The 27,998-nt window shown below is 40.0% G+C and overlaps 1 pseudogene; it reads right to left on the reverse strand.

Moving 5' to 3' along the window:
* On the reverse strand, window positions 1–27,879 carry LOC142178443 (phosphoglycerate kinase, cytosolic-like; annotated as a pseudogene).
* Between the last annotated feature and the right edge of the window lie 119 nt (window positions 27,880–27,998).

The following is a 27,998-nucleotide window of genomic DNA, read 5'->3' on the forward strand; positions in this document are numbered from 1 at the left end:
TTCACCGCTAAGGCTTGGTACAAAGTGTCAATTAGTAAGAGACACAAGAAGCCATTTTATTCACCTTTATAGCATTAATAATTTTCTCCTCCTCGACAAGTGAGGATCCAACTGAGTAACCTTGTGCGGCCTTGTAGAAAGTAAAAATCAAACCACCGCCAAGGATTAACAAGTTAACGCCCTTGTTCAAAAGGTTATCTATAATGCCAATCTTAGTTGAAAGTTCGAACCGCCAACAATGCCATCAAATGGCTTCTTTGAATTTACTACGACTTGGCAAAGATAGTGAAGTTCCTTTTTCATAAGGAATCCAGCAACTGCTGGTTTCACGTATCGACCAACACCTACTGTGGAAGCGTGTGATCTGTTTGCATTCCCAAAAGCATCATTTACATACAAATCTGCAACAGAGGCTTAGCTTTTTTGCAAAATCGGATTCATTCGACGTCTCTTCTATATGGAATCTCAACTTCTCCAACAACACAATACCTCTAATAGGTTACAACTACCTTGCTTTATATTTTGATAATCTAACAAAATTACTGTCAAGAACCAGATAAGGAACCAGTTACATATCCTCAAGACCTTAAGATCGAAAGGTTCCAGCTTGGAATATGCTTCAACTCTCCAGAGTCAGAGAAACAATAGAGGGAACAGATAACTATCGTTACTCGAAGAAACAGTACAAGTCAACTACCACACCTGTAAAGTTACTGCCTGCACACGCTACAGTGCAGAAACAATACAACAGTCAACTTTATGGGGAGTGTCTTTTACCTACCTTGCTTACATCATCCCAAGTGATGTCACAAGTGCATTATTAACATCAAGGAAGGTAAAACAAAGGAGTTGTTCACTTAGAGAATTCATTCAAGCACTCTTACGGTCATTCATCATCAAGCAATCAATTCTCAAGTGCATCAAGAACAAAGAACAACACCACTACAGACCAATTCCCCACATCAAGTCATTGTATGTCCTTAGTTGAGTTGTAACTTTGAAATAGTTCTTAAATTGTAATTCCTATTTAGCTTGTTTAGAAGCATTGTGTAGGAAATCTTTGTAAACCTTAAACCTTTGTGTTTGAGTCTTGGCTAGAGTTAGTCGAGTTGTAAAGTCTTTATAATAGAGTTATTACAAAGTGGCTTGTAATAGAGTATTACAAGTTAGTGAGGGATTAAGAAGTTAATTCCTAGGTTGCATAGGTTGTATTCTAAAAGTTGCTTAGTAGTGAAGTTGAAATCCTACAATGGTAGGTCGTAGTTTTTAATCCCGTTGAGCTGGAAGTTTTCCACGTAAAATTCCTCTTGTCATCTACTTACTGTTGTATGCGTGTGTTCCAGCGGAACCAATAGAGAACCTGGTTCTCTATGGAGTTTGGTGGACCCTTATATTCTATCAATTGGTATCAAAGCGGGTTCTTTCTATCAGGTTAACACCTAAAAAGGGTCCTCATGGTTGCTCCTCCAAACTTCGAAGAAGGCCAGTCTACTTACAGACCACCTAGGTTCAATAGACAGTATTACGGATGGTGGAAAACTAGGATGTACGACTTCATCATGGCTGAAGATTCTGGCCTATGGGATGTCATATGTGACGGACCCTTTGTCCCTACCAAGAACCTAGGCGACCCAACTGTAGCCATTCACAAGACAAGGAAGGAATTCAATGATGCTGATCGAAAGGCGGTAGAGAAGAATTTTCATGCAAAGAAAATTCTTGTTTGTGGCATTAGTCCTGACGAATACAACAGGACATCAGCATGTCAGTCAGCCAAGGAAATTTGGGAAGCCCTTCAGACTGCTCATGAAGGAACAACACATGTGAAGCAATCCAAGATCGACATGTTCACAACTGAATACGAGCTTTTCAGGATGAAAGACGATGGTTCCATCCAAGATATGCATACTCGGTTCACCTCTATCATCAATGAGTTTCACTCTCTTGGTGAAATTATTTCAAGAAACAAGCTTGTCAGAAAAATCCTTAGTGTGCTACCCAGTTCTTGGGAAAGCAAAGTGAACGTTATTACAGAGGCGAAGGACTTGCAGGAGCGAACCATTGATGAGCTTGTTGGCAATCTGAAAACATATGAAATGAAGAAGAAGAAGAAGAAGAAGAAGAAGAAGAAGAAGAAGAAGAAGAAGAAGAAGAAGAAGAAGAAGAAGAAGAAGAAGAAGAAGAAGAAGAAGAAGAAGAAGAAGAAGAAGAAGAAGGACAATAAGAAGAGAGACTGAGAGGGAGAAGAACCTGGTCCTCAAGACGGACATCAATGTTTCAAGTGGTGAGGATGGTCATATGGCTTACTTGACAAGAAGATTCCAAAAGATGGTTGGCAGGAGTTGAGGCATTCCAAAAAGAGAAAGTTCTAGCAAGCCAAAAACTTATGACCTATGTCATAAATGCGGCAAGCCAGGACACTTCATCAAGGGATTGCCCTCTCCTAAAGCAAGATCAGTACAAAAATAACTTTGACAAAGTAGCCAAGAGGAACCCGGTTCCTGATAAACACTTCAATAGAAAGAATGCCACTGATAATGTTGTAAAACAAGCTCTTGCTGCATGGGAAACACTTCCAGCGAATGTGAAGAATAAAATAATCATGGTGATAGTTCAATGATGGCAATAGAAAGTGAAGCAACTGAGTATGATTCAATCTTTGCCTTGATGGCTCAATCTGACAATGATGATGAAGATGACGACGATGATGAGGTAAATTTTCGGGATGTTCACAAAAATCTGAAATCTTATTCTCCTAAAAAACTCATGTCATTGGCAAATGTCTTAATTGATGCTTATCACAATCTTATAAATGATAAAGATATTTTAGCTGTGGAGTTAGGAGAAGCAGAACATATCAGAGATGACCTTGTAATCGTTGTAGTTGATTTAAAGGAAACAATTGAGAACCTAAAGAAAGAGAAGGATGCCTTAGATAAAAAAATTACAAATATAGAACATGAAAGAGATGATCTAATGGTGATTGTGGTAGACCTAAAAGAAATCATTGAGTGTGTAAAAAGGGGAAAATAAGTCTTATCTGAGAAAGTTACAAACCTTGAGCATGAGAGAGATGACCTATTAGTAGTAATCGTGGATTTGAAGGAAACGGTTGGGGAACTTAAAATGGAGAGTAGGCCTGAAAATTCTAAAAATGGAAAGGAAGTTGCAAGCGAGGCACACATTAAGCTTGAAAGTGAGTTAAATTCAGTGAAGTCTAGCATGTGTGCTGAGCTTGAGAAAAACAAATAATTTCAGGAAGAACTAGGCAAAGTGAAGAGTGATATTGAAAAGTCACTCAATTGGACCTGGTCCTCTGATGCTATCACTGCCATGTACACCAACAATATGGGAAATAGGCAGGGGATTGGGTTTCAAAGGGAAAAGATTCCCTACAACCCTCATAGAAAGTACATTACTGTATCTGACGATTGTCTTTGTACTCACTGCGATAACAATGGGCACTTTAAAGAAAACTGTAAGGCCAGATTTCAGTCACAGTAGAAAAATAAATCTTTTGCTGAAAAAATAACTACTGGTAGAGAACCTGGTCCCTCTTATAAAAAACGCATGATGCTTGCATGGGCCAAAAGATCTCTCATTCATCCATTTCCTCATTATAAGGGACCCAAGCTAGTTTGGGTTCCTAAGTCTAACTCCTGATTTCTTGTGCAAGGAACAGTGAAAGGAAGTAGCCTACAATGGTACATGGATAGCGGCTGCTCAAAGCATATGACTGGAAGTACAAATGATTTTCTTTCACTTAAGGCTCTGCAAGGAGGGAGTGTATCATTTGAAAATGAAAAGAAATGATACATTCTGGGAGTTGGAAGGATTGGGAAGTCTCTCTCGCACTCGATCGAAAATGTGTACTATGTGAAGGATACATTCTAGGAGTTGGAAAGATTTAAAAAAAATTCAGCTACCTTTACTTTTAATTTTTAATTCCAACTTTCTTTTACTTTTCATTTTTTTAAAATTTCCACATTCTTTTACTTTTATTTTTTTAAATTTTCCACTTTCTTTTACTTTTTATTAAACAATTTCCATCTACTTTTACTTTTACTTTTTAATTCTATATTTCTACTTTTCCTTTTTTTTTTATTCCCATCTGAAATTTTAAAAAAGTATATTTAAATTTTTTTTAATTTTTTAATTTATTTTATTTTAAAATAAAGATAAAAATAAAAATAAAAATAATATTAATAGTAATAATTGACCTTTTAAATTATTCTTCTTTTTTACCCTATATATAAAAATGTAGCAAAGATAAAGTGTAACAAAGCTAAAAATATATATTAAATTTCTGAAAATATTTACATAGTAGAAGGTGATAAAAATTCAAATATAGTCAAAAATTAGGTGCTCACAGTTGCAAAAAGATACAAAAATATCTATGTTGCTAATGTTGAGTCTCTGCAGAATGGTGATCTCAGTTGTTTAAGTGTTGTAGATGATGATGCTAAACTATGGCACATGAGGCTGGGTCATGCAAGCTTCTCATTGCTAAATAAATTGGTTAGGAAGGACCTGGTTCGTGGTTTGCCTAAGTCAAGCTTCAAGGATCACAAAGTGTGTGACGCATGAGTAAAAGGCAAGCAAGTCAGATCCTCATTCAAGCCCAAAAAGGAAGTCAGCACCTCAAGGCCACTTGATCTCCTTCACATGGTTCTATATGGACCTATGAGGGTACCAAGCAAAGGAGGAAAGAAGTACATCTTTGTGATAGGTGATGACTATTCCAAATTCACCTGGACTCTATTTCTCAGGACCAAGGATGAAGCCTTTGAAGTGTTCGTTGCTTTTATTAAGAAGATCCAAGTGAAGATGGGTAATAAGGTGGCCAGCATCAGGTCTGATCATGGGACAGAGTTTGACAATGCCAAATTTGATGAGTTCTGTACCGAAAATGGTATCACTCACAATTTGTCAGCACCAAAAACACCTCAATAAAATGGTGTTGTGGAGAGGAAGAATAGAACTCTTGAAGACATGGCAAGAACAATATTGATTGACAGTGGGATTGCAAAGAATTCCTGGGCAGAAGCTGTCAACACTGCCTGCTATTTGGTGAACAGGTGCATGATCAGGTCCCTTCTGAACAAAATTCCATATGAACTGATGAATGGAAGGAAGCCCAAGCTGACACATCTAAGGACTTTTAAGTGTAAATGTTTTGTTCACAACAATGAAAATGAAGCTCTTGGAAAATTCGATTCCAAAAGTGATGAAGGAATTTTTCTGGGATACTCATCGCAAAGCAAAGCTTACAAAGTGTACAAAAAAAAGACTCAATGTGTTGAGGAAAGTATATATGTGATCTTTGATGAATCTTACCTCTCCTGTGAGAAAGACAGACATGTTGATCAAGATGGAGAACCCTTATCCGTCCCTGGTGAAGTCACTGACATGGCAAATGGAAACACTGACATGATGAGTTAGGTCAATGATTCAAATGACAATGGCGCAGATGAATCTCCAGCTGATATAGAGGAACCCGGTTCCTCAATCACAACAACTGAAGCTGAAAATAGAGTTGTTGATGCAGTCCAAGGTACTCCACTTGCTGAAGTAAGAAGCGCCCAAGAACCTCAGCCAGACATACCTGGGCTCTCTACCAATGAGATTCAGGTACCAAATTGGAAGCACAAAATCTCACATCCTCTTGACAACATAATCACCCCTCTAGACTTAGGAGTTCAAACCAGATCAAAAGTAAGAAACTCACTTGCCTTTTCAGCCTTTCTTTCTCAAATAGAGCCCAAAAACATCAAAGAAGCGTTGAAATATGCAGACTGGATCACAGCCATGCAAGAGGAGATGCATCAATTTGAAAGAAACAAGGTATGTCACCTGGTTCCTCGACCTGCAGATCAAACTATCATAGGAACTAGGTGGGTATTCAGGAACAAACTTGATGAGTTCAGAAATACAACAAGAAACAAGGCAAGGCTTGTAGTTCAAGGCTACAATCAGGAAGAAGGGATCGATTATGATGAAACATTTGCTCCAGTTGCTCGAATAGAAGCCATTAGAATTCTTATTTCCTTTGCATCTCATATGGAGTTCACATTGTTCCAAATGGATGTTAAAAGTGCATTTCTAAATGGCTATCTGAAAGAAGAAGTCTATGTCAAGCAACCTCCTGGATTTGAGTGTCATGAGCATCCTGAGCATATGTATAAGCTAGACAAGGCATTATATGGACTAAATCAGGCTCCCCGGGCTTGGTATGAAAGGTTGTCAAAATTCCTTCTAGAAAATGGATTTACAAGAGGGAAAATTGACAACACTCTTTTTCTGAAGAAACGAGGGAGGGACCTGCTCATTGTTCAGGTATACGTTGATGATATCATCTTTGGAGCCACAACTGACTCTCTTTGTGAAGAATTTGCAAAACTCATGGGGAGTGAGTTCGAGATGAGTATGATGGGAGAATTAAATTTCTTCCTAGGACTTCAAGTGAAGCAATCTCAGAAGGGAACATTGATAAGTCAGCAGAAGTACATCAAGGAATTACTGAAAAGGTTTGACATGGAAGCATCAAAAGTCATTGACACCCTTATTGCCACAGCTACCCGTCTAGACATGGATGAACCTGGTTCCTCTGTAAATCAGACCATGTATAGAGGGATCATAGGGTCACTCCTGTATCTTACTGCAAGCAAACCAGACATCGTTTTCAGCGTAGGTCTTTGTGCAAGATTTCAATCAAATCCAAAAGAATCTCATCTGAAGGCTGCCAAGAGAATATTGAGATATCTCAAGGGAACGCAAGACCTGGTTCTCTACTATCCCTCAGGTGACAACTTTGAACTTTTTGGGTATGCTGACATTGATTATGCAGGATATCTGGTGGAGAGGAAAAGCACGTCTGGAATGGCACATTTCCTAGGTTCTTTCCTAATCTCATGGGGTACGCGGAAACAGAACTGAGTGGCACTCTCAACTGCAGAAGCAGAATATGTAGCAGTTGCCTCTTGCTGTGCTCAATTACTATGGATCAAGCAGCAGTTAGAAGACTTTGGAGTGCTCTCAGATTGTGTGCCTCTCTTATGTGATAACACAAGTGCACTCAATATGGCAACAAATCCAGTTCAACATAAGAGGACCAAGCACATTGATGTACGTCATCATTTTCTCAGAGACAAGGTTGAAAAGGGGCTTATATGCATGAAGTTCTGCAGCACTGAAGATCAAATTGCAGATATTTTTACCAAATCCCTGAGCAGAGAACACTTTGAGAAAAATCGCCTAGCACTGGGGTTGATAAAAACTAATGGAGAACCTAGTCCCTCGATGATTGGCTATGAAAGAAATGTTCAAGTAAATTTAGCTAAAAAGTATTTTCTGGCAAAGTCTAACTCACCTCTATACCGTTACAGGTAGACACACATGATGATTACAGAGCAAATAGGCAGTTTATGCAGTACGCGCTAGTAAAAAGGGCAAAGCTTACAGATACAAGATTAGTGAGGGAACCTGGTTCTCCTGACAACAGGCTAGTAGTTTCTCTGTTCTCTCATGCACAATTTTGAACGGTTAAAACAAGTGCCACGTCATCAGTATGTCAGTTATTTTTTCTTTGTGTCATTTGAACCCAAGCGTCTCACCCATTGAGAACCAACCCGACTCCCAAAATTGTCGCTCTTTCTTAACCGGTCCCTCATCCATCATAAATTCATCTATCAATGTCACAACTCCTCCCATCAAATTTCAAAACCCCATTCTTCTGCCTCTCTTTAAACTACCAAATCCCTTCTCTTCTTCTCACCATGGCTGAAAATCAAACAACCTCGAGTGTTCTAGGTGACATCCACATTGAGTCCTCACATATTGGAACACCGATATTAGACTCCTCACCCCACACCACTGCTAACCAAAACCCTAGGACATAGTCACCCCCACATTACGTCTCCTCTCCTACCCACTCGAGTTCTGGTTCTCATAGGAATCGCAAAATCTCGACTCCCAAAAGATTTGTAGCCCAGAGCCCTTCTCCTACTTTGCCAGAAAAAGGGGATGAACAGAGTACTGCTGACAAAAAAGAAAATTAGGAAATTTCAAGCCCGCCTATGAAAAAAGGGTCAAAGGTATGTGAGCACCTAATTTTTGCCCTAATATAAAATTACTCCTAAAAAATCAAAAAAAATAGCTTTAAATTATTTTTCTATATTTTTACTTAGTTTGCTTTGTACGTATTCAAATTTGATGCATTTTTAAGTTGCATTTTAAATCCTAAAGAAAATACAAAAATATTTTAATTTTTACATTTTTTAGATTTTAAATGCATAATCAATTGCATTTGCAAAACACTAAAATACCAAAAAATACATTAGTAACTCTACATGCATTTTTAGGTTAGTTAATTAATTAGGTCATTAGTCAATTAATGAGTGAAATATATAAATAGTTTAGCCACATAAATTAGTTAATTAAAATTTGAGTCCATAGTGGCTAATTTTGCAAAACGTCTAATAAAGAAAGATGAGAAGGAAAGAAAGGGTTGTTGGTGCACATCTTTTAGAATTGGGCCAAGCAAATTCGGTGGCCCAGTTTCTCCACAAGCTTGCCCTAAATTCCCCCTTAATTATCCAATTTTTTCTCATTTTTGGAAAAAAGGGGACAGACAAATGAAAAGAGAAAAGGGACAGAACCCCATCCCCTTAAAAAAAAAAAACTAGCATCCTTCTTCATCTCCTTCTTCACTCAACAGCCGCTAGCCTCATCTCCCTCAAGTCCTCGCCACTCTCTCTAATGGCTATCACAGCCAACTCAGTTTCAAAATTTTGAATCCAAATTTGAAAAAGACACAAAAACAAAACAAAAATCAAAAAAAGAAAACAACGAAAAAGAAGAGTTACATAGGAAATTAAGAAGCTTCTCTTCTCAGATTTCAGTTCATAATCCTGGAATCTCTAAGTTGATTGAGCTATTAGAGCTGTTTTGGAGCCGTGGACTGCTGTCGTTGCTATTGTTGTTTTACTGAGCTTTAGCATTCTCTTATCTCGCTTTCATTTGGTTTTTAAGAATTGGTTTTGTGAAACCAGGTATTCACTTGAGAACCCGTCTTTGTATTGGTAAACAGGAATTAATTCCTCTGTTTTCTCCATGAAATTTTAACTCATTGTTGCCTTTACATGATTGAATCCTTTTCTGAGTAGTTTGTCTATTAGAAGATTTAAACTTGTTTAACTTCATGGCGATTTGTTTCTGTTTTGCTTGGGGCCACGAATGTTGAAAAGAGAAGATTCTGTTGTTTTAATTTATGCTCCTTTAAATTTCATTGATAGCTTATGTTATTCTTCTACATGTTAAAACATGTTCATGAACCTGACTAATGTTAAGTTGGGTTGGCTATTTGTATAATATGAGATTTCCAATTGAATGTCACTTTAGCTTGGAAATCTGAATTTCGGTTAACTTGCATCTTGCGAACATAATTAGGATGGCCGTTTGTAATTTCGTTTGAGTTACACTGTTCGTATCATGAATTGAAAGGGAAGTTAGGGAATAATCGACCTTCTAGGCCCAATGATTTTTTGTAGCCCACTTGTATGTTTACGAACCAGAACTGAAATCAAATTATGATGTCCACAAAGTAGTTATTAATTTACAATTATCATACATTAATCTCACAATGTAGGAAACCATCTTTGAACATCGTAGCTTGCTTTAGGCGAGATTAATAAATCATCGTGGCCATGGGTACGGTTCCCGTGGCATGGTCACGATACGTAAATCCTCCAATTCGGGTGTGAATTTCATGTGACCCGACCACAACTTCGAATAATAATAAAATAAACATGTCATAAATCGCGGGTGCATTTCATGTGGCGCGGTTCACAACGTGTACCAAAATGACAAGTGTACGACATCGTGACTTGTTCAAGAAATAATTCCATAAATAGTAAAAGCAGTTAAAAGTTAAAAAATGCACAATAGGTTTTCAAACATGTAATAAATCGGATAATTAGGCCAAGTATTAATTATTAAGCGCCCGTGCTAAAACCACGAAACTCGGGAGTGCCTCATACCTTCTCCCGGGTTAACAGAATTCCTTACCCTGTCTTCTGTGTTCGCGGACCATAAATAGAGTCAAATTTCCTTGATTTGGGATTTTAAAATAAACCGGTGACTTGGGACACCATAAATTATTCCAAGTGGCGACTCTAAAATAAATAAATAATTCTATTTCGATTAATGTCACTTAATTTGGAAAAACTCCCTTATCCCATATCCTCTTCGGGAAAAAGGAGGTGTGACAGCTCTGGCGACTCTGCAAGGGACTAAGAACCCAGAATCTCTGGTTCAGGGTTCAGAATTCGAGCTTAGAATAACTGTTATACTTGGTTTTTGTCTATTATCTGATTTTTACGTGTTTGAGCCTAATGTGCTAAATACCGCTTTTTACCGCTTTGATATTGTTTGAACTGTATATAAACTGCTACGAAACCCTCATTCTCTCTAAGTCTTCTAAATCTTCTGGGGAGCGTGCGCTTCGCGTGGCTTCTTTTCTGTTAGAGTCATATCCTAATTTTAGAACGAGGTTCGGACAAGTTGCAAAGCCGGTGAAGTTTCTGTATTCCCGGTACGCTGCCCCCTCGGCTCGAGTTGTCCGCTTGGGTAAGCCAGGTCTAGAACAATACACCCAAGATTTAAAACTTAGAATAACACAGCCTCATGTCGGATCCCTAGTAGGTACGTTTTCTTGCATCACGTGCATTTGACTTAGGGGACTCAACACAGGGGTTGGGTCTGTCTAGGATAGGTGCACCCGAAAATCAAAAGACCATCCTAATGCATTCTTTACGTGCTACTTGTGCATTAATTTGCTTGGCTTGTGTGTTGACCGGCTTCTAGAGTAAGGAAGGAAAATTAAGAAAAAAAGAAAAAGAAAAACCAAGAGTGAGGTAGGATAGAAAACTGGCCGGTTTTGATAATCCCGATATTCAAAAATCCCGTTACTCTGCCAAAGTTTCAAAAAAACAAAAAGAAAAAAAATCATTTCAAAACAAATCATATCTTTCTGTGCATCAAGATGGACCGAACTACGCGGGTTTGATTCTCATCGGATGTGAGATACGTAGGCAACCCTCATCGGGTCCGGCCCCATTTTTGCAAAAAATAACCAGAAAATTTGAAAATGCGTCATTTTGTCATAAATAAATTTAGGGGATGTCACTTTCTGTCCAAATAGCCAGAAACGTCCCGACGGGACGCAGGAAGTTTGTTTTACCAGAATAGCCACCTATGGCTTTTTTCCTAATTTTAGCCACTTAGCAAGCACAACTTTAAAATCTTCATTTCTGAAGGGCTGAAGGGCCGTTATTTGCAAAGGTGGCCTTGAGTTGTTTGAGTTTTATTTTGCACAAATAATCTTTCTTTTGGGGTCAAAAATAAAAATAAAAATAAAAAATCACTTGTTTTTAACCAGTCGCCTTAAATAAAATGTGCAGGATGAGCACTGTTGAAAATATACCTTTTCGAGTCGTAGACGAGATTCCACTAGGACTCCATATGTGGTGCAACGACCTGGGGGAGGTCAGCAAGCGTTCTGTGATAAAGGCTTTAGGTGGGCTCACTGGTCTTCTGGAAATTAAACCAAGGGTTGATATAATCGAAGCTTTGATACCATTTTGGGACCCGACACACAATGTTTTCCACTTCTCTGATTTCAAGTTGACCCCTATACTAGAGGAGATAGCAGGTTATGCTGGTTTCGAAGGGAAGTTAAGGTATCAATATCCAGTAGCACCAAGAACTGTAACCCCTCATAAGTTTTTGGACCTCCTCAATATTAGCCGGCAGGTTAAAGATGAAAATTTAGCCGGAGGATTCTGCACATTCCGTTTCTTATACAGCCGGTATGGGGACCCCTACGGATTTGAGGCTCCAGACACTGGTTTGAATCATCAGGGAAATAAAGACTAATGGGAAGCACGCAGGGGTTTGGCCTTTGTGGTGGCATTTTTAGGCACTCTGATATGCCCAAGGAGTGACAGACATATAGAATTGGGGCTCGCAGGACTGGCCGACGTTATGGTCAAAAAGGCCAATAGCACTATCATACCGATGATTCTCGCAGAAATTTACCGAGCTTTAACCGTTTGTCGAGCCGGGACAAAGTTTTTTGAGGGTTGCAACTTGCTTTTACAAATGTGGTTGGTAGAACATCTTTGTCATCGCCCATGTTACATGAACTACGGTCTGACCGGGCTCAATTGCATCGAAGAATATGAAAACTGAGTAAACGGTCATGAGTTGTCGGAAGGTACTGAGGCATGGTTCACGTATTTGGGTTCTTTAAACTCAAATCGAATTGAGTGGACTTTCGGTTGGCTCCCGGTCGATGAAGTTATTTACATGTCCGCCGGAGTGTGCTTTCTTTTATTAATGGGTCTTCGGAGTATTCAGCCATATGCCCCGCATCGGGTCCTTATGCCAATTTGGCAGATACCAAACAGTCCCCTATGACGAAGATTTGAGTCCATAGGTTATTGAACTATGCCCAAAAGCCACATTTTCCAAAGAAAGGGTTCGTCAGATTTGGCACCAATGTAGGTTCTTGGAACCACAGACTCAAGTACGAGATTTGTCCATGGGTGAAGTAGGATCCAACTATGCCATATGGTATGGTAAAAGAAGTCGGGTCGATCAAGAGCCAGAACAGCCCGCCAAAAGGCCCCATGTCCAACAATTCACCGATGGAGCACGAGAGCAATGGGTTTGGTTAGCTAAAGAAAAGAAATACCAGACTACTATAAACAAACTAGAAGAACAAATTGAAAAAATCAAATTTGATAGTAGTTTGCAGGCAGCCGAAGATGAAGGGGAAAAGAAGAGGTTCGCTAGGGAAAATGAAGCCCTTCGAGCCCAAATCCAGAGAATGAAAATAGCCGCCGAGACACCGGTAAGAAGTGAGAGAGATGAGAAAATTATAACCAACCTAAGGCGGAAAGTGCATGATTATGGTTTTGACTTGACAAAGGCCGAAAAGGACTTGTTAAATGCTCAAGCAAAGTTGGCCAAAAGTGCAGAAGAACATGCTAGATTAGCCCACCAGTTGAAGCAGAAATATGACAAAGAAGTAGCAATTTTACAGAAAAAGCTGGTTGCCCTGGAAAATGAAATGGTCAAGCAAATAAAGGATTTCAAGACAGAAAGAGAGCATTGCTATGCATTGATTTACCAACTACAAGAAAGCCTGCAACAGTTACAAGACCAAAACAACACAGATACACAAGTGTTAGAAGCTCGGGCCCAGTAGATTGGACGTTTGCTTCAAGAAAAGGGTGTCATCAGAATGAGGATTAAAGAGATAGCTGATTATGTTGTAATGAAATGCCATGAATGTGAAGACATGACCAAGTCTATGTTTTTTGCTTCTGTAATGACATTCGTTCGACAGGTGATGGTTGACCTAGACCACCTTCAAGAAGATATTGCCCGTAGGCCCGTGCGGAGACCGGCTGATGTCCCGCAAGCCCCCGAAGTACCAGTGGAGGCTCTTATGTATTTTTTATTTATTTTTTTTAGTTAGTTTTTGAGTCTGTATTTTACTTTCCTCAAGTTTTGTTCATCCTTGTCAAGGTTGCTTATTGCTTTATTTCGAGTCTGTAGATTTTTCTTTTGTAGTCATCACTACTTTTAAGTCCTTGTAATAGAAAATCCAAAAGATGTCTTTTATTAATGAAATATTGAAAAAAAAAATCATTTCTCATTTATTTTCTTGAACTACGTAATTATCTGATTCATGCGGCGTCATAATACGTAGGCAATCCCCATAGGATTCGATCATAGTCTTAAAAGAAAATAGAGAAAAGAAAACAAACAAAAAAAAAGAGAGGAAAATAAAAAAGGAGAGAAGAAAGAAAAGAGGGGCCAAACAAAAGAAAAAAAGAATGAGAATTAAAAGAGCGAAACACAGCAAAAGGAGAGAGGAAAAAATCAGGATTCAAAATTTGGGAAAAGAGCCGGGATGAAGCACATAAGCCGTCGCAAAGCATTTAGAAACGTTTAACTGCTCAGGTGCATTGCATCCCCAATATGCGATTCCCTATCTGTTAAATACTTCAAAACTGACCAAGTTATTGTGTGTGCATAATTAGACAGGTTCTATTTAGGTGGTTAGTTTGTTGGCATCCTAGCAAGTCACCCCTATAATACCAGATCAAAGCGCAAGGCAGTCATGACTAGAAAAGAGTCGGACACGGGTGTTGTTGACCCGCCGAGGGAGATTGTAGAATCAGAATCTGAATTGAAAGAGGAGGTCCACAGGTTGAAGCATCAAATGGCTGAAATGTATCAAGCCTGGATCAGGGGGCATCCTCCACCTTCATTTCCCGCTAACTACACAGAAAATCCCGTTTTCATCCCACCATTGGCACAAGCCCAGAATCCCACTACCGTTGATCTTTCCCCTCAGCATGCACCGGGTTTTACCCCTTTCCACCACTACCCGGGCACCTCGTCCTAAACTTTCCATGCTCCACCAGCCAAAACAACCGCATACCCAACTCCGACATCTGCTCCTGTTTTCGTAGCCCCTCCGTGAGCTACCCTCCACCGATCACCGCGTTCCAAGTTCCAGATACCCAGTATTATGCTCCGGAACCAACTTTCAAAGTCACGAATCCTTATTCCTACACCCCTCACTTTGAACCTCCTGTTGAAACTGAGAAACCATCCCGGAACGTGGAGCAGGATGAGATATTCAGGAAAGTGAAGAGTCTAGAACAATATTTGAAGAACATGCAAGGGATAGGAAGCCAAGTAAGTGTGGCTTACAAGGATTTATGCTTATTCCCTGATGTCCAACTGCCCGCTGGGTTCAAGATGCCCAAATTTGACCTGTACGATAGACATGGAGATCCCGTGGCCCATTTGAGAGGCTTTTGCAGCAAGATGAGAGGCGCCGGTGGGAAAGACAAATTATTAATGGCGTATTTCAGTCAGAGTCTGAGTGGGGCGGCTTTGGAATGGTACACCCGCCAAGACACTAGCAAGTGGTACACATGGGATGACTTGGCTCAGGCCTTTGCTCGGCACTTTCAGTACAATATAGACATTATCCCGGATCGCCTATCTTTGACCAAGGTAGAGAAGAAGCCCAGTGAGAGCTTTAGGGAGTATAGTTTTAGATGGAGAGAACAAGTTGCACGGGTCAATCCTCTAATGGAAGAAGATGAGATGGTCGAGTACTTTCTTCAAGCCTTAGAGCCTACTTATTTTGGCCATTTGATCTCAGCCATAGGTAAGTCCTTCAACGATGTGGTAAAGATGGGAGGAATGGTGGAAGAAGGACTCAAGTCAAGCAAGATCATGAGCTACTCCTCCATAAAAGCAACCACACAAGCAATTCAAAGTGGCACCGGAAGCCTGTTAGGCAAAAAGAAGGAAGATGATGTCGCTATGTTTGTCTCTGGATCAGGGCGTGGCCCAAGGGGTTCGCCTCACCAGTACACCCAACCTCGACCCCAACCTCAAGCCTACACCCAAGCTCCATATAATCCATCCCAACATTATTTCCCACCACAAGACCCTCAATATTCAGTCAGACCACCCCAATACCATGTTCACCATGCACAGTCATATGCACAACCCCCTCCTTACCCGCAATGGCGTGCTCCAACTCCACAAAATCCTTATCCACCCCCACAACCATACTAAAACCCTACTGGTCCAAGCTTTCGATCGAGGCCGGATTATAGAAAAGAGAGGCAGCAGTGGAAAGAAACCTTCACCCCTCTTGGAGAGTCGTATACCAGTTTGTTTCAAAGGTTGAGGCAGTTGGACGTTTTGAGGCCGATTGAGCCAAAGACACCAAATCCACCTCCAAGGAACCTTGATTATTCCCTCAGATGCGCATATTGTTCTGATGCCCCAGGGCACGACACAAAGAAGTGTTGGCATTTGAAGAGGGCGATCCAAGAGCTTATTGATACAAATCAAATTGTGGTCCAGAGCCCGGAGGCGCCAAACATCAACCAAAATCCTTTGACGGCTCATGCATAGACACATATGATTGAGATAGTTCATAAGGATGGGGAGCCCAATAATTCTTCCAAGTCTGGCATGATGATCCGGGCTAGCGAAAGTAATCCATTTAAAGCTCCAGATTTTGCAAAAGCAATGCCCTTGACAGTTGAAGGGGTGTCGGAAAAGCTAAGCACACTCGACGTGAAGCCATCTATATTGGTTGTGAAAGGGCCTAGTTGGACCCATCAAAGATCAAAGCCATCCAAGAATTACCACCGCCAAAGAACAAAACCGAGGTAATGAGCCTTCTCAGAAGGTTAAACTACATCAGCAGGTTTATTTCTCAACTCACGACAACTTGTGAGCCTATCTTTAAGTTGATAAAGAAGAATGCTGTGGTTAAGTGGACTGATGAGTGTCAGGAAGCATTTGATAAGATCAAGAGTTACCTGTCAAACCCACCTGTGCTGGTCCCGCCAGAACCTGAGAGACCTTTAATCCTTTATTTGACGGTCGTGGATAATTCTTTTGGTTGTGTGTTGGGTCAACACGACATCACGGGCAAGAAAGAGCGAGCCATTTATTATCTCAGCAAGAAGTTCACTCCTTATGAGGTTAAGTATACTCTTCTTGAAAGGACATGTTGCGCCCTGACTTGGGTGGCACAAAAGTTGAAGCATTATCTGTCATCCTACACTACTTACCTCATTTCTCACATGGATCCTCAAAAGTATATCTTTCAGAAGCCTATGCCCATAGGAAGATTGGCAAAGTGACAGATTTTACTCACAGAGTTTGACATAATCTATGTGACTCGGACCGCGATAAAAGCCCAAGCCCTGGCCAATCACTTGGCCGAGAATCCGGTGGATGAAGAATATGAGCCACTGAAGACTTATTTTCCTGATGAAGAAGTGATGTATGTTGACGAGGCTGATCATGATGAAAAGCCAGGTTGGAAACTCTTCTTTGATGGAGCTGCTAACATGAAGGGTGTCGGAATAGGGGCTGTACTCATTTCTGAAACAAGGCATCACTACCCCGTAACAGCTCAGCTTCGATTTTATTGCACTAACAACATGGCTGAATACGAGGCATGCATTCTGGGTTTGAGGCTAGCTATAGACATGGGAGTTCAAGAAATATTAGTTTTGGGAGATTCAGATTTGTTGGTTCACCAGATTCAGGGAGAATGGGAGACTCGGGATTTGAAGCTCATACCGTATCGACAATGTTTGCATGATCTTTGTCAACAATTCAGGTCGGTAGAATTCAGGCATATTCCCAGGATTCATAATGAGATTGCCGATGCCTTGGCTACTCTGGCGTCAATGTTACACCATCCGAATAAGACTTATGTCGACCCTCTGCATATCCAAATCCGTGATCAGCATGCCTATTGCAATGTGATTGAGGAGGAACCTTATGGTGAGCCTTGGTTCCATGATGTCAAGGAATACATCAAATCGGGGGTATATCCGGTACATGCCACAGGTGATCAAAAGAGAACCATTCGACGTCTGGCTAGTGGATTTTTCTTAAGTGGGGGAATATTGTACAAGAGAACTCCAGATCTAGGATTACTAAGGTGCCTAGATGCTAAACAAGCTTCGACTATCATGGCCGAAGTGCATTCCGGAGTTTGCGGGCCGCATATAAGTGGGTATGTCTTGGCAAAGAAAATTCTTCGAGCAGGTTATTATTGGCTCACCATGGAACGAGATTGCATCAGCTTCGTTTGCAAATGTCATCAATGCCAGGTGCATGGTGATTGATTCATTCCCCGCCATCTGAGTTGCACACAATGTCTGCACCTTGGCCCTTGGTTGTTTGGGGGCATGGATGTCATTGGACCAATTGAGCCGGCAGCATCAAACGGGCATAGGTTTATTCTGGTGGCCATTGATTACTTTACCAAGTGGGTCGAAGCTGTAACTTTCAAGTCCGTGACCAAGAAGGCGGTGGTAGATTTTGTTCATTCAAACATCATTTGCCGGTTCGGAATTCCCAAGGTAATCATCACAGATAATGCTGCTAACCTCAACAGTCATTTGATGAAAGAGGTATGCCAACAGTTCAAGATTATACATCGAAACTCCACTCTGTATCGTCCTAAGGCAAACGGAGCTGTTGAGGCTGCTAACAAGAACATAAAGAAGATACTTCGTAAGATGGTGCAAGGTTCCAGGCAATGGCATGAAAAGTTACCTTTTGCTTTACTGGGTTATCGCACTACTGTTCGCACTTCAATAGGTGCAACTCCCTATTTGCTGGTATATGGAACCGAGGCAGTTATACCTACGGAAGTTGAGATTCCATCCTTGCGGATCGTTGCCGAAGCCGAAATTGATGATGATGAGTGGGTCAAGACCCGGCTAGAGCAATTGAGTTTGATTGATGAAAAACGATTGGCAGCAGTATGTCACGGTCAATTGTATCAGAAAAGAATGGCAAGAGCATACAACAAGAAGGTGCATCCCCAAAAATTTGAGGTGGGTCAGCTGGTGTTGAAACGCATCCTTCCACATCAGGCCGAAGCTAAAGACAAGTTCGCCCCAATCTGGCAGGGGCCGTTCATTGTGACAAAGGTGTTGCCCAATGATGCTTTGTATTTAACAGACATAGAAGGTAAATATGTGGATATGGCGATCAATTCTGATGCAGTCAAGAGATATTATGTATGATTTCTTTGCTTATCTTCAATCGCATTTTGTACTAGGCATGTTCAAAGTTGGAATGATGAAGGCATTTTATTCTGCTATCCCAAACACTTTTATCATTTGTTACCCTTTTTTTGAGCCTTATTTATTTTCTTTCATACCCCTCTTTTGGAATCAGAAGTAGAGTTAGAAATATAAAAGAAAAGAAAAGAAAAAAAAAAGAAAAAAAAAGAAGGAAAAGATTAAAAGCAAAAAAAAAAGAGAAAAGAAAGGAGAAAAATAAAAATAAAAGCAAAAACAAAATAACTTTTACTAGTTGGAACTACGTTAGACTTGATTTCTTTTAAGGATACGTAGGCAGCCTTACTCTGAGGTTCAGTCCCATCAAATAAAAAATTCAAAATTCCCCAGATTCAAAAAAGAACTGGGGCGGAAGTTTTAGTTTTGCAATAGGTCTGATTCCAAAAGTTGTAATTTTGAACCCTTTCATCTTAAGTCATGTTGAGCCTTATACCACCTTTTCTTTCTAACCCTTTCCAAAAGCCTATACTACGGTCCAAAGAAAGACCTTCCGATCAATCTTTGAGGATGGCAAGTCAAGTGAGATAGAGGTATGATTTCCATCATGGGTAACACTTTGTTCATTGGGTACAAGGAAAATAAATAAAATGAGAGAGTCTTATTGGTGAAAACCCTCACGGGCACCGTAAGGCGATGGTGAGCTGAGGAAAAATTTAAAATAAGAGAGTCTTGTTGGTAAAAACCCTCACGGGCACCGTAAGACGGCGGTGAGTTGAGAGATGAATAAATGAGAGAGGCTTGTTAGTGAAAACCCTTCGGGGCACTACAAGTCGAAAGAGGTTGGTGATTTTACAGAAAAGTTGGATTGTTGAAAGCCCGATTTTTTGAAGTATGAAGACATGACATGAACAGAAATGTGATTACTTGGATGGATTAGGCTGATCAATCCGAAATGCATGTCATGATCATTAGAGCCAGTTGATTCATTCAGATAAGTCTCTTTTCCATTTTTCTTCAAATAGTCATCTCAGTTTTTTCCTTTTTATTCCTAATTCTCGAAGTCACTTCGCTTCGTATCTTTTGGGTCTATTTTTCTAAGTCTCTGTCAAATCAGTGTTTGTTAAGCAAGCAAGAAAGGACTTCAAAGCTCATTACCAGCTTTTTATTTATACCAAGTGAAATTCGGCCAGGCACATCATAAGTGACATGATTTAGAATGAGGAATGCGGTGGTAAATGAAGTTCAGTGGTCAAGTGGTTCGTGAATTTGTAGGAAATGCAAAGGTTCAACAGTTGTCAGAATGAAAGTGCCATACGACGAGTTGAGTGTAAGAGATTCAAGTCATTCAAAGGTTTTGTGGTCGAGGTCCGATCAAAAGGTCAAACAATTCTTTGTAGCCCGAAGCAGCTAATCAAAACGAAGCGGGGTAGTGACAGAAGCAGACACTTTCAGCAAGGATGCCACAAACTAACCACCATATTTTCAAACTGACAAAATTTTCTTTGTTTTAAGCAGGGGAAAGAAATCTTGTTTGCTTTGCTAGGAATCCCCCATGAGGAAAGCATGTTCTAGATAAGTTCAGTTTTAACTGTTCAGGACTCTCCTGGATAATGGGATTTAATTTCAAGTTTTCAGGACCCTCCTGGATAATGGGATCTAGTTTTAAATTTTCAGGACCCTCCTGGATAATGGGATTCAACTAACACTCAAGAATGTTCCTGGCATAAACTGGGGCAGAAAAGTTTCTCTGTTTTGTCTGTGTTGTCATGATTGCAGGCGCCCACCTGGAAAACGAGGAAATTTATTTCAAGTTTTGAGTCAGCATCAGGCGCCCACCTGGAGAACGAGAGAATTTATTTTAAGTTCAAGTCAGTCACAGGCGCCCACCTGGAGAACGAGGGAATTCATTTTAGCTTTAAGTCAAAATCAGGCGCCCACCTGGAGAACGGGGGAATTTATTTCAAGTTTTAAGTCATCAGGCGCCCACCTGGAGAATGAGGGAATTTATTTCAAGTTTTAAGTCATCAGGCGCCCACCTGGAAAATGAGGGAATTTATTTCAAGTTTTGAGTCAGCATCAGGCGCCCACCTGGAGAATGGGGGAATTTATTTCAAGTTTTAAGTCATCAGGCGCCCACCTGAAGAACGAGGGAATTCATTTCAGTTTTAAGTCATCAGGCGCCCACCTGGAGAACGAGGGAATTTATTTCAAGTTTTAAGTCATCAAGCGCCCACCTGGAGAACGAGCGAATTCATTTTAGCTTTAAGCCATCAGGCGCCCACCTGGAGAACGAGGGAATTCATTTTAGCTTTAAGTCAAAATCAGGCGCCCACCTGGAGAATGAGGGAATTCATTTCAGTTTTAAGTCATCAGGCACCCACCTAGAGAACGAGGGAATTCATTTTAGCTTTAAGTCATCAGGCGCCCACCTAGAGAACGAGGGAATTCATTTTAGCTTTAAGTCAAAATCAGGCGCCCACCTGGAGAACGAGAGAATTTATTTCAAGTTTTAAGTCATCAGGCGCCCACCTGGAGAACGAGGGAATTCATTTCAGTTTTAAGTCAAAATCAGGCGCCTACTGGGAGAACGAGGGAATTTATTTCAAATTTTAAGTCATCAGGCGCCCACCTGGAGAACGCGGGAATTCATTTCAGTTTTAAGTCATCAGGCGCCCACTTGGAGAACGAGGGAATTCGTTTCAAATTTCAAGTCATTTCAGAATTCAATTCAAGTTAGAAGTAGCAGAAGCTCGCCTCAAGAATGCGAGCTGACAGTCCGAGATGACCAAAGGAAGAAGTCTCAATCCAGAATAAAAGAAAAAAAAGAGAAGTGAATCCAAAATGCAGAAGCCGATGAAGGATGTGAACTGCTCAAGACATGGTTGAAGTCACAAGCTTTGCATGTCCCGTCTTGATCCGAAAAGGTGAAGAAGAAAGAACTAGCACCTGCAACTAGCAAACATCAAGGTTCAAATCAAAAGTCTGCATGAAGAACCATTCAAGACTCAAGATCAAGCTTTCAGAAGACTCATAGATAAGAATCTTGTAACTCGTAGCTGATAGGCTTAGTTAGTTTCTTTTTCATTTTGACTTTGGTGTAGTAGGGAGCTCAACAAGAAAGAGCAGCAGCAGCAGCAGTGAGATCACAACTTCTCGGTAGTCCCAGCTACCTAAACTTCCAGAACTACACTGACCTGATTCCTTTATAGCCAAGGATATGTAGGCAACCTCCGAAGCAAGGTTCGGTCAAACTTTTCAAAAATGCTTCCCATTGAGTATCCAAATGGGCAAAAATTGCTCGTAATTGCTCACTTTATCTTTGCCCAAAAACTCTTCATGTTTCCGAGCAAAGAAGGGCAGCTGTGAGCACCTAAATTTTGCCCTAATATAAAATTATTCCTAAAAAATCCAAAAAATAGCTTTAAATTATTTTTTTATATTTTTACTTAGTTTGCTTTATACGTATTCATATTTGATGCATTTTTAAGTTGAATTTTAAATCCTAAAGAAAATACAAAAATATTTTAATTTTTACATTTTTTAGATTTTAAATGCATAATCAATTGCATTTGTAAAACACTAAAATACCAAAAAATACATTAGTAACTCTACATGTATTTTTAGGCTAGTTAATTAATTAGGTCATTAGTCAATTAATGAGTAAAATATATAAATAGTTTAGCCACACAAATTAGTTAATTAAAATTTGAGCCCATAGTGGCTAATTTTGCAAAATGTCTAATAAAGAAAGATGAGAAGGAAAGAAAGGGTTGTTGGTGCACATCTTTTAGAATTGGGCCAAGCAAATTCGGTGGCCCGGCTTCTCCACAAGCTTGCCCTAAATTCCCCCTTAATTATCCAATTCTTTTCTCATTTTTGGAAAAAGGGGACAGACAACTGAAAAGAGAACAGGGATAGAACCCCATCCCCTTAAAAAAAAAACCTAGCATCCTTCTTCCTCTCCTTCTTCACTCAACAGCCGCTAGCCTCATCTCCCTCAAGTCCTCGCCACTCTCTCTAATGGCTGTCACAGCCAACTCAGTTTCAAAATTTTGAATCCAAATTTGAAAAAGACACAAAAACAAAAAAAAATCGAAAAAAGAAAACAACGAAAAAGAAGAGTTACATAGGAAATTAAGAAGCTTCTCTTCTCAGATTTCAATTCATAATCCTGGAATCTCTAAGTTGATTGAGCTATTAGAGCTATTTTGGAGCCGTGGACTGCTGTCGTTGCTATTGCTCTTTTACTGAGCTTTAGCGTTCTCTTATCTCGCTTTCATTTGGTTTTTAAGAATTGGTTTTGTGCAACCAGGTATTCACTTGAGAACCCGTCTTTGTATTGGTAAACAGGAATTAATTCCTCTGTTTTCTCCATGAATTTTTAACTCATTATTGCCTTTACATGATTGAATCCTTTTCTGAGTAGTTTGTCTATTAGAAGATTTAAACTTGTTTAACTTCATAGCGATTTGTTTCTATTTTGCTTGGGGCCACGAATGTTGAAAAGAGAAGATTCTGTTGTTTTAATTTATGCTCCTTTAAATTTCGTTGATAGCTTATGTTATTCTTCTACATGTTAAAACATGTTCATGAACCTGACTAATGTTAAGTTGGGTTGGCTATTTGTATAATATGAGATTTCCAATTGAATGTCACTTTAGCTTGGAAATCTGAATTTCGGTTAACTTGCATCTTGCGAACATAATTAGGATGGCCGTTTGTAATTTCGTTTGAGTTACACTGTTTGTATCATGAATTGAAAGGGAAGTTAGGGAATAATCGACCTTCTAGGCCCAATGATTTTTTGTAGCCCACTTGTTTGTTTACAAACCAGAACTGAAATCAAATTATGATGTCCACAAAGTAGTTATTAATTTACAATTATCATACATTAATCTCACAATGTAGGAAACCATCTTTGAACATCGTAGCTTGCTTTAGGCGCGATTAATAAATCATCGTGGCCATGGGTACGGTTCCCGTGGCATGGTCATGATACGTAAATCCTCCAATTCGGGTGTGCATTTCATGTGACCCGGCCACAACTTCGAATAATAATAAAATAAACATGTCGTAAATCGCGGGTGCATTTCATGTGGCGTGGTTCACAACGTGTACCAAAATGACAAGTGTACGACATCGTGACTTGTTCAAGAAATAATTCCATAAATACTAAAAGCAGTTAAAAGTTAAAAAATGTACAATAGGTTTTCAAACATGTAATAAATCAGATAATTAGGCTAAGTATTAATTATTAAGCGACCGTGCTAAAATCACGGAACTCGGGAGTGCCTCATACCTTCTCCCGGGTTAACAGAATTCCTTACCCGGTCTTCTGTGTTCGCGGACCATAAATAGAGTCAAATTTCCTCGATTTGGAATTTTAAAATAAACCGGTGACTTGGGACACCATAAATTATTCCAAGTGGCGACTCTGAAATAAATAAATAATTCCATTTCGATTAATGTCACTTAATTTGGAAAAACTCCCTTATCCCATATCCTCTTCGGGAAAAAGGAGGTGTGACAAGGTAGATCCAACTGATAGTTCCGAGAAGTTTGACTCAACAAAGACTGCTCCTAATCTTATGTCCACAGGTAACACTCCTTCCTCTACCGAGTTTTCCATGGATGTACAAGAAAAGGAGGCAATAGAGAACATGTTGTCCATAGCTCATGAAGGGGTTGTTATAGAAGGATGTGATGATGGTTTTGGGACTCAGGGGGAAGAGTCTAAGACGGTGAAAGATGGTAGAGAGCTTGTGCCTGTTGAACAATCAAGATAGGATAATACTACTGGGATACCAAACGAGGGACCTGATTCCTCCTAGGAGGATCTAACTCAGGGGTCCTCTTAAGAGCCCCAGGTCAGTGTTGACCCTGCTCCCTCTCCTTATTTTGATGTTGAGCCTTTGTGTGTGGTTATGACTGGGGAAAGATCCGTGTCCAGAGAAGAAAAGGGTGATAGTGAAGAAGATTCTGATGATATGCCAATTGCTAGCTTGACTAGGCGTAGACCAATGGTTGCTCAGGAGTCTACTTCTAAGCGACCTACTACAAGGTTGCAAAGGAAGGAGGCTCTTGAGTCTGCGCTTAAGAACAACCAAGCTAAGTCAAGGAGAAGAAAATTAGTGAAAGATGGGAAAGTTGTGAGCGAGAAGATAGTGCCAGTTGTGAATGTGGATGATGAAGTAGAAGAGGAACCTGGTTCCTTGACTAGAAAGAGCTTACAGAAGCATGGTCTCCCCAAGCCTAAAAGGGGATCTTCTGTGTTTGCTAAAAGTTTGAACAAGTCTGATGATGTTGTTGCTAGTGAAAATGTGGTGAAAGAATCTGGCGATAAATTGGTAGAAGAGTCTGCTGCTAGGATGATGGAAGAATTGGGTAAAAAGTCTATGAAGTCTGATGAAAAAGGAAAGAATATTTGCAAGTCTGCTAAGAGAAAAGCTGATACGGATGAGGAACCTGGTTCCTCAAAGAAAGCCAGAGTGGGTAATCCAAGGAGTGCTGGGAAAGATAGGTTAAGAAGTCAAAAGGTGCTATGGAGCCGCACATTTGCCCCTGATATCTTGGAGGAGGCTAGTATGAGACAGCTGGTTGAGATATGTGAGTTCCAACAATGGACACATTTGTTCACAAATGATGCTCCAATGGTGTATGAAGAGGAAGCTCAAAGTTTCTATGCTGACCTTTTTAAAGTTGAAGATGATCACATCTGTGTGTTGGTGAATGGAGTTGATATAGTAATGGACTCTACCGTGTTGGGGTCCATTCTTGGTGTACATGCTGAAGGTTTGTCTAGTGTTCATGGATCATGTTCTTAAAACTTCAGAAATACCATATTAAAGGACATAGCCATTTAGCGGGGAGAACGGGTTTAGAAGAAGGCCCTCCTTCCTGTATACCAACTGCTGTTTGAGATGGTGAACAAGGTACTGCTGCCTCAAGCTGAGAGAAGGTCTATCGCCTCTCGTGCAGACCTGTTCCTTATGGAAGCACTTGACAACTTCACTACCATCAATCTGCCTGGGATTATGATAGAGCACATGAACAAAGTGACAAACTTTAAAGATGGTAATCATGGGCTGCCGGATGGGTTCCTTCTCACCAAGGTCTTTAAGCACTTCAAAGTTCCTCTGGGACAAGCTAAAGTGGTCACAAAGAAGCAAACTTTCTCCAAAGCTACTCTTGAAGAATGTGAGTGTATCGAGAAAATTGGAGGGGTTGGAAGCACTTCTACCATATCTCAGTTGATCAATGCTCAGAATAGTGCTACCTCGGAGATAAGGAAATTGAAAGCAAGGAATGCTATCCTTGAAACTCAGCTAAGTCAGCTGCAGTAGGCACCTAGTTCCAGTAGTTCTCAAGGAGAAGAGGTTACTTGTCTAACAAAAGAGAATGTTGGGCTCAAGAAACAAGTGGAGGACCTGAAAGAGAGACTGCTCAATGAGCAAATGTCAGCAAATGCTCGAATGGATTTAGTCCTCCAAGCCCTTTCTAAGCCATTTCCTTCCAGTGCTCCCTAAACAGCGTCCCTTCAGTGTCCAGTCTTTAGTGATCAGTCTATTCCTTAGTGTCAGTTTTTTTATGATGATGTTTGTGGTGTATTTTTTTTTGTTCAAAACTGTGGATGGTGGTAGTAACATAAACTCTGCTCCTGTTGAAAAATCCAAATTAATGCTAATGCAAGCTTTTTCCTTTTTGCTAACTATGCCTTGTCTTTATGCTCTGTTTTTAGTCATGTTGTGTGCACACAAGTGGCATGAGTTAACTCAAGCTAGACTTCTTTTTGCTATATACTTGTTTATCTTCTTTTTATGATGCCAAAAAGGGGGAAGATCAATGTGCATAATTGATTAATAAGCACTGATTAAGGGGGAATACAGACTCAGGGGGAAACTTAAGGATTTTCTGGTTCACTGTCTGGTTCTATACGTTTTTTTTCTTGGATGTTCAATTATAAATTTGTCGTCATCAAAAAGGGGGAAATTGGTAGGTTACAACTACCTTGCTTTATGTTTTGATGATCTAACAAAATTACTGTCAAGAACCAGATAAGGAACCAGTTACATATCCTCAAGACCTTAAGATCGAAAGGTTTCAGCTTGGAATATGCTTCAACTCTCCAGAGTCAGAGGAGCAATAGAGGGAACAGATAACTATCGTTACCCGAGGAAATAGTACAAGTCAACTGCCACACCTATAAAGTTGCTGCATGCACATGCTACAGTGCAGAAACAGTACAACAGTCAACTTTATGGAGAGTGTCTTTTACCTACCTTACTTACATCATCCCAAGTGATGTCACAAGTGCATTATTAACATCAAGGAAGGTAAAACAAAGGAGTTGTTCACTTAGAGAATTCATTCAAGCACTCTTACAGTCATTCATCATCAAGCAATCAATTCTCAAATGCATCAAGAATAAAGAACAACACCACTACAGACTAGTTCCCCACATCAAGTCATTGTATGTCCTTAGTTGAGTTGTAACTTTGTAATAGTTCTTAAATTGTAATTCCTATTTAGCTTGTTTAGAAGCATTGTGTAGGAAATCTTTATAAACCTTAAACCTTTGTATTTGAGTCTTGGCTAGAGTTAGTCGACTTGTAAAGTCTTTGTAATAGAGTTATTACAAAGTGGCTTATAATAGAGTATTACAAGTTAGTGAGGGATTAAGAGGTTAATTCCTAGGTTGCATAGATTGTAATCTAAAAGTTGTTCAGTAGTGAAGTTGAAATCCTACAAGGGCAGGTCGTGGTTTTTAATCCCGTTGAGCTGAGAATTTTTCACGTAAAATTTCTCTTGTCATCTACTTACTGTTGTATGCGTGTGTTCCAGTGGAACCGATAGAGAACCTAATTCTCTATAGAGTTTGGTAGACCCTTATATTCTATCAACCTCCTTGTGGTATTTCACCAACCATAATCTCAACTTGATGACAAATGCAATCATTTGCCATTTTCACTTCAACTCTCAATAGCTCAGACAGTATTGGCTCAATTGGCTTCAAGCTGTACCTTGGACTGATAGCTATTGGACGACGGCGATTAGAGGCAAGAATAACATGAGAGTCGCATTTCATCAAATACTTAATGGTAGGAACAACGGCTCGGATTCTGATATCATCAAATTTTTCATCCAATGGAACGTCGAGATCAACTCTAACGAATACTCTCTTCCCCTTCAGATCTTCTTCTTTTAGAGATCCCACACATTTTTTTCACCACTACTTCTGGATTAGGATGAAGAATCTGAAATAATACAAGTGGATCATACAGGATATACATGCTCAACGATCATATAGATATCAACAGTAGACGGCTAAGTAAATGA

The sequence above is a fragment of the Nicotiana tabacum genome, chromosome 24 (assembly GCF_000715075.1).
Source record: "Nicotiana tabacum cultivar K326 chromosome 24, ASM71507v2, whole genome shotgun sequence".
Taxonomy (NCBI): domain Eukaryota; kingdom Viridiplantae; phylum Streptophyta; class Magnoliopsida; order Solanales; family Solanaceae; genus Nicotiana; species Nicotiana tabacum.